The following is a 15,195-nucleotide window of genomic DNA, read 5'->3' as shown; positions in this document are numbered from 1 at the left end:
AAAGCCATGCAGCGTTGCCTTGCTGGAAACCCAAACAAGGCCAGTAGAGAAGTCCGAGCCCTCATTGTCATTAAAGTAATGTTGGAGCTCCCACTCCTGAGCATAGGTTTTATCTTGCAAGTACCATGTGGTAAGATGCCACAGTGTGCCCTCTCTGGGAGATCCGTGATGGAGCAGGATAGGCGCATGGTCCGAGATGTCTCTTGGTAAGATTTGGATTTGGGTAATGCAGCGCCAATCGTGGGCAGGCATGAGAATCAAGTCTATGCATGAATGAGTGTGATGGGCTGCAGAAGTGTGAGTGAACTGTATTGGATGCCATCTCTGCCACACATCGCTCAGGCCTAATGATGTGACAGAGTCTGTCAAATGATGGGCTGTTGTACATCAGGACACAGAGGGAGGGCCCAAAGTATCAAGCTTGAGAGTCAGAACTCTGCTAAAGGCGCCCCTCTATCAGGGTCAGCCTCTGTGGGAGGTCCAGTAGATCAGAGGACGGATTGTGAAAAAAGGTGTGAAGCGCCACTAGTGGGGCATATACACTAGTCAGATTAATTGTGCGACTCTCGTGTGTGCCAGTAAGGGTTAGGAAGTGGCCTTGAGGGTCACCTACTGCATGAGAGACTACCATGGAAAGAAATATGTGGAGCACTATGGCTACACCCCTGGAGCTCCTGATGTGCCCCGCCTTGTATACCCCTACAGGCCAAGAAGGGACGGTGGCTGCTCAAAAGATGAGTCTCTTTCAGCAGTAATACATCTGGGGAATGGCAGTGTGCAATAGTGAAAACTGCTGTGCACTTTATTCTATCTTGCCGGCAGTTAACATTCCATGATTGGGTGCGAATAGGTGCCATTATTAGGGTTGAACAACGCAATCGTGAGGGGTAGAGAAGGAACCCACCAGGGCCACCAGTCACCCAATGCCCAGCTGGAGGCTCTATTGTGTGTGTTATTTGAAGACATGTGGAGTGCCTCTTGCAGCTAAAGTTTAGAAAGAGACAAGTTCATAGGTGTGGACCTTTGGAAGCATCAAGTATCATACAAGGTTGAACAGACAACATATCGTACAGTAAAACGTTACTGATTCCCATTTTCCCAACTTTCACCTCTCCCCATACTTCCCTCCCAGAAGCATCTGTCACCCCCCCAAATAATGAAAACATTAAAAACAGAAATGTAGAAAAAATGTTTACAAACTGAACACTAGAAAAGTAGGATGATGGTGGACCCCTTCCACTAAAGGATAAATGATAGGCTGTCTCTCCCCGTGGGGAACATTAATTCTGTGGTCTCCTTCAAGGGTTACAACCAATAAGTGACATGGTGGGACAACGAGAGAGAAGTCAGACTCAATGTTGCTGTGATATAGGGCATGGGAGTGTCTTTCCGGCTCGTGAGAAGTAGTCAGTGGAGGTTCCTCCTCTGTTCCAGCCATCCTTTTTGGCAAAGAGGCCTGCAGAGCATCCACCCGAGCCTATGTGGAGACCTGGAGCAGGAGACCGAGGCGGGTCCTCTGTGTTGCCGCCTTGATCAGGTCCTTGGGTCTTGGGTCTTGCTCCTGCATCTGATAGGTTGGGTCTGGCCGACAGTTGCATGTGGGCTTCTAACAGGCACCGACAGGGGCATTCTTCTGTGAACCATTGTCACGCCGTCTCCGGAGAGTCAAAAAAGTATGTTTTATTTGCATGGATTACTCTTAGCCTTGCTGGGAAAAGGTGGTGGTTATGGAGACCCACAGCCCTCAGTTTCTGTTTGACCTCAGCATATGAACGCCTTTCCTGTTGGACTTCATACATATCATTTTGGAAGATATGGACCTTGGTGTCCCTACAGCGAAGGTCTGGGCATGAGCGATCCTTCTAGAGAACTGCCTCTCTATCACAAAAGTTTAGAATACGCTCCATTAGTGGCCTGCGAGGAGCACTGGGTGGTGGCTTAGGCATCAGTGCACGGTGGGCGCACTCTGCCACAAACCAGGATGAAATGAGGTCAGTGGGTATCCATTCCTTAATCCAGGCTTCTAGGAAGTCCACTTTTTGTTGCAGTTCTGATCCTTCCAGCACAACTACTGCTCTTATGTTATAACGCCAAGACCTATTCTCTGCATCCTCAGCCTGGCAATGGAGTTCTGTTGTGAGCGTAAGCAGCTTTGTCCTTTGTGCTTTGAGGTTTCCCACTTCGTTTTCCACTGTGGTGAGTCTGGATTCCACCTCGCTAATGTGCGCTGCAGCGTTGCGCAGATCCTGTCTAAGTAAGGGGACATCTTAACAGACCTCACCGATTTTTGTTTCCACCACTGATTGAGACATATAAATGGCTTGAAGAATAGTCTCTGTCATTAGTTGTGGGTTGCATCTTCTCCCCCACTGTTTTCCCCATGGCGCCAGCCATATAGTGATCCATGCGGACTTGGGCCAACGTGGAGCGTGCTGATTTATCCTTCCCCATGGCTCTTGGTTTCTCTTGCGGGGGCTTAGCCTGCCCACCACCACAGTGCCACAGCACAAGTTACTGAATAACTTGAGTTGAGGTGCATTGTTTGCAAGCTAGAGGGTCCCAGGGACACCTCAAAGTTGTCCTATCCTCTAGGGGCAGAGTGGTCCATGGTCAGAAGGGATTAGTTCTCCCAGCATATGTTTGCAACCCAGTCTCTGACGCCTAACTTGCACGGTAGCAGGAGGCCATACTGAGCTCCCAGGAGGTGACCGCTCTAAGGGAGAGTTTCTGTTGCGGCAGCTTGTCTGATGTCCACAATGCAGTCAAAGGAGACCTCCATTGGGGGCTCGCACCCAGGGCTGATCCCCCTCCTCTTATCTGTGTGTCAGGAGGGCCTAAACCCCCACTGAGGGTCAGGGGCCAAGGTGATTGTGTTGGCAGGTGGGCCTATATCCCTACCACTGCCCCGCACCCACACCTGTGCCAGATAACTTCATGGGTGGGGTCGTGGCCCAAAAGACCAAATTGTTTATAGGGGTCCCCAGAATATGCGCAACATCTAGCCCCGAGGCGATGAGTTGGAGACCCCCATGCTGCACCAAGTGTTGCTCTATGGTGATGGCCACCACTCAGCACACCTGCTCCATGAAGCAATGAGATGTGGTGGGACCTCCGATTCACCAGGGGCCCTGAAAGGCCCGCTGTGGCTCCCCAGATCCTTAGCAGCAAGAGTTTGACAGAGGCCTTGCAGGGAATACTCAGGCCCCACCACACCAGAGTGGACGCCCACACCCCGATCACCCACAAGGCCAGGGCCACCAAGGACAGTCTTTAACTCAGCTAGTTGAGCTGGGCATCGCTCTGCCTCCAAACCCCCCTCCTGGGAGTCAGGGGTGGTAGTGTCCGTTTTTTTCCCCTGCAGGTGCTTGGAAGCAGCCACACTTACTTCTTTCCCGCTCCCGATCCGATCGGGGGTTCAGGGGCCATGGGCTGCTTCTTAGTCCACCAAACAGCAGAGGCCCTGGATGGGGCCTCTACCCCTCGCACACAGGGGCTCTGACTTCTCCTCGCTCACACCACCTCAGAGGTCCTCTGTAGCCGCCATCTTTCCTCGCAGCAGCTCCAGCCTCTCATTCCGAGCAACAAAGCCCATTCTGATGCGGGTGGACAACAGGAAAGATTCTAAAGCTTGCTTGGGGCTCGGTAGCAAGATCAATGGCATGGCTTTGGGATGGATGATGAAGGGGTCCTGGAGCACTCCTAGAGTGCAACCGCCATTTTGACGACCTTGACCCTCTAGTAATGTATATTTATAAATGGAAGACAGCGAATGATGCCCCGTTTGCTGCATGCTCATTTACCCGAAGAGTACCATCCAGGCCTGCCAACCACTTTTCTAGCACGAGGACAGATCATACCTAAGCCACTTCCAATTTAACATAGTCCTTACAATGGTCATTAGTGCCACTGGCCTCCCATTGAAACAATTCGCACCACACTGATTCTGCATAGGCGCTGCAACCATTGTGGCTGCTAATGACCTGAACTCAGAATACATCAAACAAGTAGGCCGGTGGGTGTCGGGGGCCTTCTCTGGCTATATTTAGCCTGACAAGCTGAGTTGATTTTCTCACAACAGGTCCCTCCAGTCAAGCATGCAGGGTACAGATATTTGGCCACTCATTCGTCGACAGGGCATAGCCTGGGTGTTGCGCAAAAGGATTATGAGGGAATGTGGCTGTGCAACATGGTGATCCAATGGAAAAGCAAACTGAGTATGCAATGGGAACACCTGCTGCCTTCCGGTTCAAATGCAGTGCGATGGGAAGGGAAACCTGACGCAATAGTAGTACATCTGGGTAGAATGACCCAGTTGACTGGGGCATAGGGATTTAGTCAGAGCTATAATAACCAGACTGACAGTGGTACCCGGCTCACCAGACCAGCAGAGCTGATATGGTCAGAGATCATACCTCAATTCAAATGGAGGGGAGCGGTGGATAATGTAGCAGTAGAACGATCCACAAAGAAGTTGAATATTACCACATCTAAGGTGTGCAAGGCGAATGGGTTGGGATCTGTGAGGTATGAGCTTATCAACCTCAAAACACAAAGATATTAGGAACAGGACAGGGTACACTTGATGGGTGTAAGCATGGGCTTGTTCCTGCTTAACATTGGGGGAGGGGTGCTTGAGCTGCTAGGCTTCAATTAGGTGATCATGGGGGAGCAAGTGGGGGAGCTGCCTGATGGCGAGAAACCACAGGCAGCATGACAGAGAAGCGCAGAAGGACAGCAGAGGGAAGGCAATACCCAAAGAAGGAGCCGCTCCAGTGCGTGGCCTTGGGATGTCTCATAGTAGGGGCACAGGAAGCAGACTATTGGTCAGCAAGGGGTCAACAGAGGATGGACACAGCACTTGCAGCCTGGTTTAGGCACAAGGGCCGCAGACAATACTTGGCAGTAAGGTGTAACCTAGAGGTCGCAGGATGTGCTAGACCCTTGCTGAAATGGGACATTCGCTCAGTGTGTCAGGAGGTGCTGCCTTGGACGGAATCGACTGAACTGAATCTACCGACAATTGGCAATAATGTTTTTTATGTTCAGGGGATAATTTTGAACACTATGATTGAAACTGTTATTTGAATAAAAACTGCGGCTGTTATAACACCATCAAACACTCATGTTTTGTCGGAAGGAAAGGTTGGGTGCATGCTAATGGCCAAGGAGCTCGGAGGGATCTGGCCAGTCTGTTGGGGATTTGCAAAATATGCTTCCAGCAATGACTTCTCTCTTTTTTCAGTTGAGTGTCTACATTTAGATAGATGATTATTTCACTGTATTGATCATGTGATATGTGCATAAATAAAGCACATATTTCGTTTTTTCCTTTACAGAAATAATTATCAATCATTGTATAGTTTAGTTTTGCTGTTAATTAACAACTACGGTAATTTTGTGTGTTTAGTGTGTTTAGCTGTGTGTTAAAGTTTTTCTACACAAGATTTTTGGTACCATGACGTAGCAGTGTGCATTATCTGTTTATTTTATGCTTTTTAATACACTTGCTGGGTCGAGTCACATATTTGACAATTTTGACACTTTGGAATCTGCTTTATGAATGTATTTTGAATCAGTTAAGAGTGTCCTTGAAACCCATATCGAGCCAGAGCGAGCGAAGGCATAAAATATGCTCTGTATTCGGAAGGGTGATCTCTGTGGGGTTTAGTGATAGGATTGCTGTTTTAGAGAGCCGAAGAGTCCCTTTGAGCAGTTCACTGTTCTCTCACTCCTTGGCTCTGACGAAAGTGGATTTAGCAGGATTTCTCCCACACTTGAGTCGAATGAGACCGAGTTCTTTAGGATGTTTTCTACATAGTTTCTCAGGGGCTGTCAATGTTTTTCTTTTTATCTTCAAGGGTGAACTAATGTGACATGTTTCTGCACCTCTTTGGTCTTGCAGGAAGCTGGGTACATTAATTTAGTATGTGGTTACCACTGGTACTGTAAACATGGAAGAGTGCGGAAGGATCTGTGGAGCGCCCAATGGGCATGGAAAGTATTTGTGTCAAACAATGCTTAATACAATTTAATAAATTGTGTTAAAATATTTATAGAATAGAAAATGTTCAGGAATTGCCCCCTCAAATTTGAAAAGGACCAAGGGTTTGATTTAGACGGTAAAAGGCCAACCATCATTTGGACAAGATATGGGAGGAACTGCCTCCACCAATTCAGCTATGGACGACCGTTAATATGTAAAGTTCTGTCTGTGGGTTTTTACTGCTGAAGTGGATCCCACCTCAATGGCTGGAGCTGCTTCGCTGAAACAAAGACTGACAGCTAGTGAGCCATGGCATAGCAACATGACAGCTGCGTTTTTGGAGAGATTTTTTTCAACTACAAGAGCACTCAGACTAGGATCCAACAAACATTGTTTTATTTAAATGTTAGCATTCCATAGTTTCAATGTATAAAATGCTTTCCACAAAAATTACTTTAGTCACTTTCATTTTTCAGGAAAAACGAGTTTCAAAATCGTAATTCCCACTTCATCCGAAGCAATTTCTGAAAAAGGTTATTCAAAGCAACCTTCAGTCATTTGTATTAGCCCATAATTTGTATACAAATTCTTACCCACCCTGCATGCAATAAATTCATAGTCCTCATTGTCCTCATTTAGCATTTAGAACACCTAGGGCCAGATGTAGCAAATTTAAAATTTGCGAGGTGCAAAGTGCGAGTCCATGCGACTCGCACTTTGCACCTCGCAAACTGGTATGCAGTACGGTGTCTCAGACACCGACTGCAACTCGCTATGGGGTCGCAATGACCCACCTCATGAATATTCATGAGGTGGGTCACAAATTGCGGCCCCATAGCGAGTATAGGCACTCGCAAACATGGAGGCCTGCTGTCGTCAGCAGACCTCCATGTTCGTGACTGCTGTTAAATAAAGCAGTTTTTTTTTTTTTAAGTGTAGCCCGTTTTCCTTACAGGAAAACGAGCTGCACTTAAAAAAAAAACGAAACCTTTAGTTTCTGTATTTTTTCAGGGCAGGGAGTGGTCCCTTGGACCACTCCCTGCCCTGAAAAAATATTTGTGGGTCCAGTCACAAACTGGAAGGGGTCCCATGGGGACCCCTTCCAATTTGCGAGTGGGTTACCATCCACTTGAAGTGGATGGTAACTGCGATGCCATTTGCGACAGCGTACGCGGTCGCAAATGGTATTGCATACCACTCAGACTCGCATATAGGAAGGGAACACCCCTTCCTATTTGCGAGTCGGAAATGCATATTGCGAGTCGGTACCGACTCGCAATATGCATTTCTGCATAGCAAAGAGGCATTTGCACCTCGCAAACGGCGATTTTCGCCGTTTGCGACGTGCAAATACTTTGCTACATCTGGCCCCTGGTGTATTGACCCTCTCATGACATGTCCGATTCTTGATTTGTCCTATGGTAATAAGTCTTTCCTTGGACCTCCAGGGGCCATGACTCATTTATGACCACCTAAGTAGTCCAAGAGTACTTTATGGTATAATTATGGAACCTGCTCCAAATTCCACCATTGATACAAAGGAAACCATGTTGTCGGTCTGGTGTTTTTGTTATATTTTGTATTCAAGTCAGAGACATAAAAAGCTTTGTATAGTCATTGTTCTGGGCTGGGACGTTGGCATGATCTAGTTCTTACAGCTTAAGTGCCATGCTCAGTTTCATCGCTAATACCAAAAATAATTGAGTTCAGGTCTACCTTAATTTCTCCTCTAATGACTTCGGCGAAGATTTTATCTATTTATTTCCAATATGTAAATTTGGGCAACTCACAAACATGTGAATGTTGTCAGCTTGTATTTGCTTACATTTCTTACATCTCCCTTCAGCTTGTTTTGACATATTGGCAATACTTTTTGGTGTTTAGTACATTCTGTGAATAGTGAAAAAGTCAATTCTCCTAAGTGATGCAAACCCAAATTGGAGTCATTTGCCCATAATGTGGAATTCTCAATAATGTCCTAATCTCATACCAGAGTCTTGCTGATGAGTGTAAAACCTTGGATCTGATCTCTGAGTAGGTCTGGAAGCAGACTAAAATATTCCTTGATTTTCTTCTGTTGGGGTTAAGCTTAAAGAGGTCCACATGCATTGTTTAGATATCCTTTTCTAGGTATATCGTACTCTCTTTCCTGTGAATAATTTATTCAAGAAGACTTATCACAATTTTTGTTTGATATTGCTCCCTTGTAGTACTATGAAGACCCTCAAGAAGTTCTTCCTAGAGTGAGTCTCAATTCTTTCAAAATTTACCAAAATGTATTTCATGCGTGTTTTTATCGGTGCAATTTCTTTCAGATTCCTCTTAACTTTCTCTTTTGTTTGCTGCATGCATCTTCCAAGATGGTGGTTCTACTTACTATCTCTTCAATAGTTTCCTCTAATGTTGAGCATGCATGTTGTATCTCCCCTTCATTGCCCTCTGAAATCTTAAAGCTAGTTTTATCTTCTGCTAACCTGTTAACCACTATTCCATGCTGCCAGGTGTGGAGGGGGCTGAGGGTGAGGTGAGTCTATTAATGTGAGAGTGTTCTAGTGGACACAGGGCAGAGGGTGGGGTTCTCCTGTGCCCTTTGCCCTTTCCAAGGCATTTGGATTAAACCTGTATCATTAATATTGGGCAGTATATGAAAACTGTTTTTAAATGTAGTCTGGTTGTATTTTGTGTAGAATCTCTTAACCCTATGTTAACAGCCCATGGGCCAGATGTAGCAAAAATAAAAATTGCGACTCGCAAAATGCGAGTCGCAATTTGGAATGCCAGGAAATAAACCGGTCCGATTTAGCGACTCGCAGCCGGACTGGCAACGCTGTGTGCGAGTCCGCAGATTGCGAGGTCGCTGTTTGCGAGTGTGCAAAAAACGAACACGCAATTAGCGAGTGGGTGTCGCAAATTGCGAGTACCTTCAAAATTGCTTGCAGGTGCAGCAGAACACTCCAGAAAGCACACCAGAACACTCTGGAAACACTTCCTGGCACATGATGATGACATCACAGCCAGGAAGTTCACTAATACACCTGGGAGGAGGCTGGACCACACCCTTTTATAACTGCCAGTCTTCACACTGAACAAGCAGCAGCAGCCATGGAGGGAACCCCACGAAAAAGGAAAATCAAATTTTCTGAGAGGGAGCTTGAGGTGCTGACCGAGGAATGTTGTCAGCACCATGATGAGCTCTTTGGGAGAGCAGCCCTCACTGTTCCTGAGGCCACCAAAAAGAAAATCTGGCAGGAAATGCAAGAAAAAATTAATTCCCTGGGTGTGAGCCACAGGACAATTGAGGACATAAGGAAGAGGTGGTATGACCTCCGCTCCCGGACCAAGGAGAGGGTCCGGGAGATGAGAGGCACTGGAGGGGGACCATCATCTGTGCCACCACCCACACCCCTTGAAGAAAGGATTGAGGAAACATTTGAGCCGGAGGCAGTGTGTGGATTTGGGGACCTGGACACCTCAGAGCCCGGCACATCAACCGGTGAGTACCATGTGATAAACCTGTACCCCTATCAATGTCATACCCCACCCACCATGTACACAGGTGCATGCACAACCAAATTAGCTCCATTTCAGGGTAGAAAAAGCCAGAATGATGCATTATGGGAAATATAGTCAAATAGGCAGTTCATAGGCAAATGTTTATTAGGAATTGTGCAATAGATACTAGACACTGACAGTGTGTTCCCCATGTCCCACAGGTCTCCAGCAAGACACCCCCAACACCCCAAGCACCCAGGCCCAGGAGGACACCCCAGGACCCTCCAGCACCCCTAGCTGCACAGTCAGCAGCATTCCTGCAGTGGTAACGCCTGCTGCAACAACAACGCCAGGGGCTGCCCCAGCAACAGCCAGGGAGGATACGGGTGGGAGCACAGGGCAGCCACCACTGCGCAGGCGTCGCAGGGCAAGAGCATCTGGATCCCGGATACCTCCTCCAACCAGCAGTGAGGCACATCTGCTGCGGGGTCAGCGCCTGCAGAACAGAATATTGGGCAGGATTAGTGGGGTGCTGCACCGCTTTGTAAGACACAACCATGCAAGCATGCAGCACCTCAACAGACGTATGGACCTGATGTGCCAGAACACTGGGGACATTGCCTTTGCCATCAGGGAACTGGCGGGCGGACTGCTGGGCCAGGCAGAGGCTGGGCGGCGCAGAGATCGCCGATAATGCTAAGACTGGACAGGATGGCCACATCGATCGGCAGGCTAGCCATCAACACAACAGGCCTGTCGAGGAGGACAGTTGGCCTGCAAATAGAGATGGGCAATTTTGCTGGGGATGTTGCCAGGGGCCTGGGACGTCTCACACACATAATAGAACTAATGGAGACACAGGAGATGTCGAGGGCCACCGGGGAAACACCCCAAGACAGTGAAGAGGGCTCCACAGTGAGCAGTGTATCTGCCACTGACAGTAGGGTGCTAAGGAGTGGTAGGCAGAGCACCATGGACACAGCAGGGACCAGCCAGGCTGGCAGGAGGGGCAGGAGATCTTAGAGAACAGCCAGGAGAAATAAATGTGGCACATGCCGTTAATGTGCCACATGACTGGTTGGCATTTCCCTGCCCATGGACAATTTCATCTTGTATATAGTTCATTCATTACATTATTAAAACAGTTATTTTACTTCCACTTAACAAAAGGAGTGTTTGGTTAATGGGTGAGTATGGTGGGAGTTTACACGTACCGTCCAAAATATTGCGTTGCAATGTGGTCCCATCTCAGTCTGCCTTGATTAGCTAGACTTCTGTCCCCATGATGGCGATGTGGTTGTTCTTGCTCTTCATCATCAGGATCTGGGTCTGCAGGGGTGAGAGGTAGCCCACGTCGGGTGGCTATGTTGTGGAGGATGGCGCATGCGACCACAATTTTGAATGCGGTAAGGGGGGTGTATTGGAGGGCGCCTCCACTGCTGTGGAGGCATCTGAATCTTGCCTTCAGGAGTCCGAAGGTGCGCTCGATCAGGTTCCTGGTCCTCTTATGCGCACTGTTGTATTGCCTCTCAGATTCATTTCTTGGTGTTAAAAACGGAGTCATGATCCATGGCCTTAGAGCATATGCACTGTCACCTGTTGGGCACAAAAGTACACTGTTAGGAAGTCCAGATAGTCGTGCACCTGTGTGTATGTCTGCAAGTGTCTGTGGCTCTACCTAGGAGGTATCCGTCTCCAAATTCCCCACGTTCCAGGCGTTGATGTATCCCACTATGCCTAAAAATGTATGAGTCATGGGTACTGCCTGGAAACTTAGCTACGATGTCCGTGATGACGTAATGGGCATCACAAACAACCTGTATGTTGAGTGAGTGGGTACACTTTCTGTTGCGGAAAATGTGTTCCAGATTAGCAGGGGGGCATATTTGAATGTGTGTCCCATCTACACATCCAATGACATGGGGAAAGTGGGCAATGCAGTAAAAGTCCAGCTTGGTGCTGTTAATTTCTGCCTCATTCCTTGGTAAGTATATGAAGTGAGACCTGTGCGTGACTAAGGCATCTAGGAATGCCCTGAGGAACCTTGACACTGCACTTTGGGATACCCCACCTGCCACGGCAATGACCCCCTGATAGCTCCCTGAGGCCAAGAGGTGCAGTGCGCATAGTACTTGCACATGCGTAGGGATGGCGCAGCCACGCAGGGTCTTGTGTTCTAGCTGTGGCTTTAGTAAATCTATTAATTCTAGAATGGCTGCACTGCTAAGGTTGTATTTATCATAGATCTCCTCTTCAGTTTGCTGGAAAAGGGTCTGCCTTGTTCTATATATCTTCTCCTGTCTGTGGCCCCTCCTCCTCCTCTGCTGGGCTGCGTAGACTCTCCTCCTCACTGCTATCAGGTATATCTCCGCCATCTTGAGTAACCCAGATGGCTTCTGGGTCTCCTTTTATACTTTGGTAATGGTTACCACCTGCTCTGAGTTAGTGGTAAATGGGACATGCAAACTGGGCTTTTTGCGACTAGTCGCAATTTGCGAGTTGCAATTGCATATGGGTTGCGACTGCGGGTCGCACAATGGGGTCGCAACAGATGCGACTCGCAAAAGGGTCCCATCGCTTTTTGCGAGTCGGAAATGGGCTTTTTGCATCCCATTTCCGATTTTGCACTGTCGCAATTTGCGATTCTGCCCGTTTGCAAGTCGCAAACGTTTGCTACATCTGGCCCCTAAGTTCTTTCTTCCATAATTTCACTAAACTGGTCATCTCATTTAAGGCTATTAATACTTTATTCGTAAGCAATGTACTTAAACAGACTATGGGCCCAAATTTGAGTTTGGTGAACAGAAAAATCAGTCTGCCAAACTTCAGACAGGGTGTCTGCTGCCTACGTAGCGACCTCCCTGTTGGAGTCAATCCGAATTTCCTGCTAGGTCAGCGGGCAGAAACCTTGGCATGCACCCACTGGCCTAGTGGGAAACAGGCTACAGCATTGTCTCTGGCTCGTAATCAAGCCAGCGACAATGCTATAGCCTGCAGGGTACACCAGCACCCTCACAATGTTAACTGTCTGCAAGCCAGACAGTGAACATTGTGAGGATGCTGGCCAGGGAGGCCCCTGCACCCGTCCTCTGCCAGCATTTTCATGGTGGTGGTACTGCCAGGAAACGGCTGGCGGAGAACGGGGTCGTAATCCCCAGGGCAGCGCTGCTTGCAGCACTCCCCTGGCGGATTAGAACTGCCATTACCTTCAGACTGCCGGGATCTCTGACCCTGGCGGAGCTGGTGGTTCCCTGGTGGCCCGACCGCCAGGGTTGTTATGTGGCGCTGGTACTGCTGCATTGGTGGCGATCTGACCACCATCGTCCAGTCTGTTGGCCTAGTGACCACCAGACTAGTGATGAGCCCTATATCTTCTTATATGTCAGCCATAACTTTTGCATCAATCACCTGATTGAAGAAACTAATAATCTGATAAATGTTGTAGTGCCTGACTCTTCTGCAATGGTGAGAAGAAGTTTAGTTTTTGAGTTCTTAGAATTTCTTAAGGGCTTACCTGACACCCCTCTTTAAGCCCTGACTTTCTGGGGATATGTATCAAAACTTTTGTCTCTACCTGCAGATTGTAAATACTTTCCCCACCCAGCAATTCATTCCCCTTAACAGTTATAGCAAACCTTGGATGGTAGTTTTGTGATATTTTAAAGCTTGTCATTGGTACTGAAGCTGCAGCCTTATTCAGTTTTTATTCAATTTCAGACTTTTTCCACTAGCCTGCAGAAATTCTGTTTTTCTTCGCTGCTCCGTCCTAGCACATTTACAGATGTTTTATCACCCGACATAGCTTGGAAGAGGGTTTTCGTGCCTGAGTCCCGGACTATCCAAAAGTGGTAGTCTTAGTGCTCTTCGTCTGCTGTTGCTCCCCCGGAGTCAATATGCGTCATGGTCATGGCTAATCTGCTCAGCCATGTACATGGAGCCCTGCTGCTGGATCTATCTGCGAGTAGCATCTACTGCTAGATAATCCTTCCACAACAATGTACAGAGAAACTAGTAAATATATGAAATGAACAAGTAGTTTATTCCACTACTAAGCAAAGCTGCGCAAACAGATCCTCTGGAATGCAAGTTTTCAACTTCTGAGGGTGGTGATTCTAATGACAATGGGAAAATGGGAAATATAGTCAGGTGCTGTCTCTCTGATTCTTAGTGAGTGACTCACTTTCCAGTTAGTAACTCAGAGGTTAGTCTCTGAGTATTTCCATGTGTTTTTTCTTGAAGGCAGTGTCTCTGGGCAAAACAAACCCTGGCCTGAACAAGGAGCTTGGCCCACCCACAAATCCATGAAATGTGATGTTGGTGGTGGTAGATGGATTACAAATGTCCTTAGAGCCACACTGTGGCATCGCCAGGGACATATTGGTGAGGTTGAAAGATCACTGGGTGCACTTGTAAGTACCGGGATTGCAGTTTAGTCAACGTCAGTTTGAGCATTTCTGCAGATTTGTGGTTTAGGTTTCTTTGGCACAGTATGCCCTGGGGGCACAGCAGGTCCTGGGTAGATCACAACTGGGCCCATGTGATTAAGGCTTCCCTCAGTCCTTGCCATAAACCGCACTGTACTGACCAAGCTAGGGAGGAGGGCCAAAAAACACATGCTGTGGTGGTGGAGCCACTGGATGCATGCAGCAGGGGCTCCCCACAGTCTCATTGCAGCAGTTCTTTCCCTCTTTGCTTGTGGTGTGGTTCTCACTTGCTAGGGTCCGCTAGCTTCTCTGGGGAGCTCTCCCACCAATCATCTATCCCAGGGCTTCTCCAGAAAGACTCCTCCTGCATGGATACCTCCACCAACCCTCTAATAGCAGATACAACAGACTCTTTGCTAAGGCTGACCACAGTGCTTGCCTCACCCACCTGACAGAGAAGCTGCTGTCAGAGACACTAGCCCTAAAACTCAGCAGAATTTTCAACAACTTGGAGATTGTCACTATCGTGGGTTGGTTAGAAGTCCTAGACAACTGATCAGTAGTTTCAGTCCTTCTCTTATAATAGTCTAGGAGTCAGATTTTGTGTATTTCATGGGTGTAGTCCTGAGATTGGATTGTGGTTGTCCCATTCATTTTCTACATCCATTCCCAGATAGGTCTGCCACGCTCTTGCCTTCAGGTGGTGCTGGTCCGGAGGGAGTAGAGTGGGAGTCTCCACTTAGAAAATCTCAAAGCAGGGGCACAATAGAGATAGAAGCCCCCACCTATTAATGGCTCAGAGCAAGAGCTCTAGGGTTAGCAAAAGCATAACCTTTATCACAGACAGCTGTCCCAAATCTACCAAAGTCCTCCACAAATCTAATGATGGTAACACCTGAAAGTACAAAAGGGCACGATACAGAAAAAGCTTCTGAACTTAAAGAAACTGCTGTCTCCATGCATCCTTCCCATACCATGATGTCTGATTCATCACAAAGGATCCCAGAATGCTAGCAATACACAATACTAGTTTGGCAGGTTACCTCCAACCTCTATTTTGTGCAGCATGTTTTCAGTGGAAAGTTAGGATGGGTTCATAGTTGATATGGCTTTGTATTATAAAGCAGCCCATTTAGTTATCCATAATGAGTGAGGGTATGGCTTTGAAGGAGACTATCCTTTTGCCTCCAAGTGATGGGCATGGCAAGGTTACTTTACCGTCTTTATGGAAGTACGACCCACCTAGCTCTCCCACCAGATGTTAGAGCAGTACTGAGGTTATTGCATGTTGCAACA

General features: G+C 47.7%; 1 long non-coding RNA gene across 2 annotated transcripts in view; it reads left to right on the top strand.

Moving 5' to 3' along the window:
• Positions 1-15,195, top strand: part of LOC138273087 (uncharacterized) — a 286,519-nt gene that overhangs the window by 74,078 nt on the left and 197,246 nt on the right. For both annotated transcript variants that reach the window (XR_011200273.1, XR_011200274.1), the window contains exon 3: positions 8,194-8,226. This is a non-coding gene — a long non-coding RNA (uncharacterized lncRNA). The remainder of the gene's footprint in view (positions 1-8,193; positions 8,227-15,195) is intronic.

The sequence above is a fragment of the Pleurodeles waltl genome, chromosome 2_2, assembly GCF_031143425.1.
Source record: "Pleurodeles waltl isolate 20211129_DDA chromosome 2_2, aPleWal1.hap1.20221129, whole genome shotgun sequence".
NCBI lineage: Eukaryota > Metazoa > Chordata > Amphibia > Caudata > Salamandridae > Pleurodeles > Pleurodeles waltl.
The sequence above is the reverse complement of the archived record's forward strand: the minus strand, read 5'-3'. Positions and strand labels throughout refer to the sequence as shown.